This window comes from Ursus maritimus, unplaced genomic scaffold (assembly GCF_017311325.1).
Source record: "Ursus maritimus isolate PB19 unplaced genomic scaffold, ASM1731132v1 scaffold_12, whole genome shotgun sequence".
NCBI classification, from domain to species: domain Eukaryota; kingdom Metazoa; phylum Chordata; class Mammalia; order Carnivora; family Ursidae; genus Ursus; species Ursus maritimus.
In genome coordinates this window covers 47,519,483-47,526,533 of record NW_024423564.1, presented here as the reverse complement: position 1 = coordinate 47,526,533, position 7,051 = coordinate 47,519,483, and the positions used below count along the sequence as shown (strand labels likewise).

General features: G+C 34.3%; 1 pseudogene; it reads right to left on the bottom strand.

The window, feature by feature from the left end:
• Positions 1 to 5,913: 5,913 nt before the first annotated feature.
• LOC121101957 lies at positions 5,914 to 6,780 on the bottom strand (annotated as a pseudogene).
• Between the last annotated feature and the right edge of the window lie 271 nt (positions 6,781 to 7,051).

The following is a 7,051-nucleotide window of genomic DNA, read 5'->3' as shown; positions in this document are numbered from 1 at the left end:
TTTTCTCTAGGATATGGAGGCTAGTGGGAAATTTCTGAAGGTATGAGTATGGGGTATTAGAATACATTCTGATTACTTATATTTCATTTCCTATCTTACTGGAAGTCTGTTTTATCTAGCTTAGGTCCCACTCACAACCCTCAACTGATCAATTTGAACTAACCCATGAAGGACTCATGGTTCACACCATTACTCCTCTGGGAGAGAGGTGGTGACAAACAGGACTCTTGCTACCACACCAAGGCAGAAAGGGTGGTTGTGACAACAGACTTCTTAAAATAACCCAGAAGTGTTGAATCTTGATTTGTGCCTTCTTAGGGTGCTAGCAAGATCATTACTTTTATCACTTTTTTGTTTCATGGATAAATCAAACAAGAATTACACACTTGAATAGACATTTTTCCAAAGAAGGCATACAGATGGCCAACAAGTACATGAAAAGATGTTCAGCATCATTAATCACCAGGGAAATGCAAATCAAAACCACAATGAGATATCACCTCACACTTGTTAAAATGGCCATTATCAAAAAGACAAGTGTTGGTGTGGATGTGGAGAAAGGGAACACCTGTGAGCTGTTGGTGGGAATGTAAATTGTTGAAATGGTACTATGAAAAACAGTGTGGAGACTCCTCAAAAAAATTAAAAATAGAACTACCATATGTTCCAGCAATTTCACTTATGGGTATCTATCTGAAGAAAAACAAAAACACTAATTCATAAAGATATCTGCACCCCCATGTTTTACTGCAACATTATTTTCAATAGCCAAGATATGGAAACAACCTAATTGTCCACTGATGGATGAATGGATAAAGAAATCTATATTGGAATACTATTCAGCCATAAAAAAGAATGAAATCTTGCCATTTGCAACAGTATGGATAGACCTTGAAGGCATTATGCTAAGAGAAATGTTAGACAGAGAAAGACAAATACTATATAATCTCTCTTATATGTGGAATCTAAAAGAAAAAAGGTAATAATGGAAATCTTCTCAGCATTCCTGTGCTTAGTGTTATTATAATTTTACAGATGAAGTTGAAGTTCAGAGGGTATATGGGATTCACCTAATCTTATGGGAATAAGTAATAAAACTAAAACTCAAGAGTCTCCATGAAGAGTTTATCAGTAGCAAGGGGAGAAAATGGTATTTCAACATATTAATCAATACAAATACCATCATGGATGAATGTCTGGGTAATATTCTACAAATAATTAATTAATTTTTACATACTCGGTAAAGCCTTAAATATCGTCATAATCCTTTTTTGACATCTCACCTCTGACCTGTTTTGTTTTGTTTTCTTCCCAGTCTGCTTCAATTAGCAAGTAAAATTTGCAAACAGAACATTTTGGTGTCCTAGAGCCCATGCGCTCTAGGCCCAGAGTCTTTACTTACTTTACACTGAGCAAAAAGAAACAGAATCAAAGCAAAAAAAATTTTTTTAAAGATTTTATTTATTTGAGAGAAAGAAAATGAGAGAGAGATAGAGCATGAGAGGGGGGAGGGTCAGAGGAAGAAGCAGACTTCCTGCTGAGCAGGGAGCCCATTGCAGGACTCCATCCTGGAACTCCAGGATCATGACTTGAGCTGAAGGCAGTCGCTTAACCAACTGAGCCACCCAGGCACCCCTCAAAGCAAAATTTTTGTCTTGATTATAGCCAGTCTGGAGAGGGCAGGCCAAGGACTGCAAACTTACACTTATTTGTAAATACAAACCAACAAAGCAAGTTACATGAGAGGGAATTATGGAAACACAATAAAAATGAAGCCAGAATAGGTTTAATCTTTTAAGATATATACTTATATATTTACTGTCACTCTAAGAATTTGGTTCATTTGATAGCTTGGATAAATATTTATGTACTCTGCATTATGCATTTGAATTTAATATAAAATCAGTTTAAAATATTCCCTATTGTGATGTGGCTGACAAGTTGAATACTGAATAGGATTACTGCTATAAGGCAAAGCATTCTGCTGATTTAGGTAAAATGATATTCTCATGAGTTTCCCCCCCATCCCTGCCAACATCAAATATATCAACTTGTTATCAAAAGACCAGTTTGGAATTTTCAAATTCTCCATTTTCAAATTCTCCTCTTCTCCAAATAACCGAATAGAATTTATAGTAAATCCAGGAAATGTTATAGCCATTGTAATTCCAAACATTGCAGGGTAGAAAAGAAACATTCTCTTGCTCTCAGTTGATACGAAGCTTTGCCATTTTTAACTTGCTTTGACATGAGCAATCTCATTGGAGTTTCCTTTAATAAACACTCTATTTCATAGAAGAAGAAACTGAATGAGCTGCCTGAAATTATACAACTAGGATGGGATGAGTCTATGGCCAGCATTAGATGTCAGGTCCACTTCCTACTCTAGAAGTATTCTATTACATTGAATTTTCCCTATTATTTTCAGAACATGTTATTGCAAAATTTAAATTTTGTGGTAAATTAAGACAATAGTTTAAGAATTAATTTTTTTAAGTTGCATCACTATTCAAAACCCAGAGATTTTTCCTATTGCAACAATAGTGTTTAAAAGTTCTGCTTTTGTTGTCTTAGAATAGAATGAAAAGAAAGAAAAAAGTAAGAGTGAATAAAGGCAAGAGGATGAAAGGAGAAAGAAAGAGACAGAGAGAGGGGAGGGAAAGAAGTAAGGTAGGAGAGGGAGTGAGGGAGAAAGGCAGGAAATATGAAATTGTTGAGATTTATCATTCTATCGACATTAAATATAAATTACCCAGAAAATGAAAAGTCTATCTTTCTCACTGTTTAACATAAAGACACCTAATCTGTAGTTGTTTTATGAAACATGAAAACCATCAGCAAGCCCTCGAGGAGGCTCTTTCTCAGCACCAATTCTTGTGATGATACAGCCAATTCTAGATGATACAACACTTGTATCATCTAGAAATTATTTTCAGACAAAACCTAAGTACTTTATTTCATTATTTGTAAGGTATAAAAAAATACTACATGTATGACATGCAAATAAACGTTCTCCAGTTCACTCATTCTACAATAAAAACTCCGTGATTCTAGTAGCAAAATATTCCCAAGCTGGCGGATAGAAGTCTTGGGGAATAGTATAGATGCTTGCTTATCGAATTAACCTTTTTTTTTTTTTTAAGATTTTATTTATTTATTCAACAGAGACAAAGACAGCCAGCGAGATAGGGAACAGAAACAGGGGGAGTGGGAGAGGAAGAAGCAGGCTCATAGCGGAGGAGCCTGATGTGGGGCTCGATCCCATAACGCTGGGATCACGCCCTGAGCCGAAGGCAGACGCTCAACCGCTGTGCCACGCAGGCGCCCCCGAATTAATCTTGCTTAGAAATTAAGAAGCTGTTGAGCACAGTGATTATTTAACACGCATAGCTACTTCAGTGGAAAGGGAGTGATAGTCTCTAGACTCTTAAACTAAGAATAGTTTGAGTTTGAGAAAACTTTTTGTTACAAACTAGAAGTTTTCTTCACGTAACACAATGTGACTTTTATAAAATCACTTTGCAGCATTTTGGGATTAGAGAATTTGTAACACAAAGGCCTAATTCATTTTTTATAACTTTAAACTTTCAGCCTGTGAAATTTTCATAGCAGAATTTATCATTAATAGTTAATACTAGTAAGGGGTATTGCTATTGCCCTGTTTTCTTAGGCAGAATATAGTATCATAAAAAAGGGAAAGAAGAAAAACAGAGTTAAAATAATTGGATTATGGTAGGATTGTTTACTTAGCATGTTGTCTAAAATGTTCCACTTATGAGAAAGTGATTTACAATTATTAAATGAATTTTTGTAGTCCAGAGTTATACAGAGATATAACAGAGGGTGGGAAAGAAATCACACACTAGAAACAAAATAATCAATGTTCAAGTAAGAACCATATTTGCAGGAAACTCGTTTATCTATCTATCTATCTATCTATCTATCTATCTATCATCTATCTTATTAAATAAGCTCTTTTTCCACTGAAGCTACTGTGCTTGATGTCTCTGGTACCTGGCAATTCCAGTCTCCTTGTGGGGTGTAATGGGAAGAGTCCTGGCTTCAGAATCTGAAGACCAGGGATTAATTCTCTCTTCTACCCTTTATTAGCTTGGGTAGTGATACATAAATTGCTTAATCATTGTTGAGACTGTTTTTTTATCTGCAAAACAGAAGTGATAGCAGATGCATCATGAGTTCATGAGAATTAATTGAGATGCTATCCGTAAATACCTGGCAGAGAATCTGACCCAAAATTCAGCAGCTCTTAGACTCTGCTGAGGCAGGCAAAACTGAGGATAATTATATGTCTAAAGTTTCTTTCATTCGACTTTTCCTCTACCAGACAAGTTTCTTAGGTGATCAAACAGTACAGCTCTGTACATGGATGGAGATTTTTGAGGAAATATGAAAAATTTTGGCATGTATGTTAATCAAATAAAGCTGGAGACGTGTGAGTCTGTATCATAAAAGTGTACTGAGATAATTTAGAAACCTCAAAGTTTCTATGATACAAGGATCAATGAATAAAAATGATGTTTATTTTTGTTTAAAATGCTTTATAGCTTTAGAGAGTTCAGAGGTTTAGAGAGTTTTTAAACATACATTCACATTTAAAGATAAGTATAGAAATAACTAGAACCCATGGCCCAAGGTAAGAGATAACATGACTAGTATTTTAAAAGCTTCACCTATGCCCCTCGTGTATCCTTCCTCAATCACACCAACCTCATTCTCCTCAAGAAGAAACCATCATTTCAGTTTTTGTACTAATCACCCCTTAAAATTTTTTATAGTTTTTGTCCCATATACAGGTGATTCTAAAGAATATATAATTAGTGTTTCCTATTTTAAATATTTTTAATGATAGAATCATTCTGTGTGTGGTTCTGTGGTATAATTCTACAACCATTATATTTGGGGAATTGGATTGACCCAGTTTATAGCTGTAGTTAATTTATTTTCACTACTGAATAATACTATATCAATATAACACAATTGTTAATCTATTCTACCATTGATCAGCAAAATATTAACATTTATTTTCTTTTGCAAACATTGCTGCCTTATAAATTACCTTGTTTTGCACTTGTGCAGGATTTTCCTTAACATGTATACCAAGAAGTGGAGCTGTACCTGTTCCTTTTACAACACACTGGCAAACTCTCTTCCAAAGTGTTTGCAACAATTTTCACTTCATGAACAATGGATGAATATTCTCATTGCTCCACATTCTTGCCGACACTGTGTTTTAAAATGAAGAGTTATTGAGACATCAGTGCACTTCTGGGTTTGCTAATGAGTTTGTAGATCTTTTCATGTATTCAAAGGTCATTCATGTACCTCTTCTATGAAGTGTCTTTCTGTGGTTTTTGTTTAACTTTCCTTGGGTGTTTCCTTTTTTTCTTATTGATTGATTGGTAGGGTAATAATACTTTGTTAGCTGTATATGTTGTGAGAATTTTCTTGATTCTTAGCTTGTATTTTTTTGTCTTTATGAAGTCTTGTGATTATTAGAAGTTGTTCATTTTAATCTTATAATAGATTTTATAAATCTTTTGTTTTATGATTTGGATTTTCTGGTTTTTGTTTAATAAACTCTTTTTTGCCCTGAGGTTATAAATGTCCTATAATAATTATAGAGGTTTCCATTCCCATTTAAATCTATCTGGAATTGATTCTTTTGAGTGGCATAAAGAGCTAACTTGACTCTTTTTCCCCAAATGGATAAATAATGATCCAAAACCATTTGTTTTCACTGATCTGCACTGACAACTATGTCATAAATTAAATTAAATTAAATTTTCATGTATAGATAGAATCACTTGTGGACTTTTCTATTTGCTTACATTTGTCTAGAATTCTATCCCTGAACCAATACTATACTATGATTATATACTATGATTAAAATAATCATAACTTCATAGTAATTTTTGTTATAGGAAAGAAAGTTTTCTTCAGGGCTATTTTTGATCCTTTACTCCAAATAGTTTTTTGTAGTTTTATGGTTTTATTAACACAAATACAATGTGCACATAAGTTGTCTATCTGTTCATTTTCTTTGCTGTGCAGCCTGGCATAGGGATTGGAGACTCTGATGGCCAGCTGGCTGCTTTTTCCACAATGGCTTTGTGGTTCTTGGAGGAGACATTGTGAGCGATCTCTACACAGTGAGATTTATTGCACATCAGCAGCACTTCAGACTCCTTGACGTTATGGACTAGGAACTTTCAGAAGCCACTGGGCAGCAGGTGTTTTATTATCTTGCTACCCCCATAACCAATGTTGGGCATCAAGATCCAGCCCTTGAATCTTCTGTGCACTCTACTGTCAGTGTCTCTGGATTTCCCCCAGTTACGGTTAATATTGGTCTGAATGGTGCCTGCTGAACTTCTTGCTCCTTTTTTGAATGATCTTGGGCTTCACCAGAGGTCTGAGGGTGGCCATGATGCTGAGTAGGAGATGGCTGCCATCTCTGCAGCCAGCACTGAAGAAAAGAGCTCTTTACTCCAAATAATTTTTTAAAACTAGTTATAAAATTTTATGAAGATTCTGTGAAGATTTTTTCTTTGTTGTTGTTGTTTTTTAATTTTTGACTCCCTTCACCCATCCCCACCCTGTGGGAATATTGATTAGAAATAGTCTAGGGAGAAGTGGCATTTTTATTACAGTGAATCTTTCTAACTAGAGACATGGATATCTCTTCATATTTGAATCTATAACATCTTCAAATAAGTCTTATAATCTTTTTCATAAAAATTCTACACTGTTTTTTTTTTAATTTTTAGATATACCATTTTTTCCCTTATGTAGTAAATGGTTTATTTGAAATTAAATTTTCTAACCAATCATTGCTTTATTTTGTATATTGTATATTGTAAATTCATTTATTAATTCTAATATTTTATCTGTGGATTCATTGGTGATTTTTAATAGCAATCACATCATCTGCGATATTGATAGTTCTCTTTCTTTTTAATTATTATACCTTTGTTTCTTTTGTTATTCTTTGTTTGTTTGTTTTATTCTTTTAACTGTTCTGACTGGGACC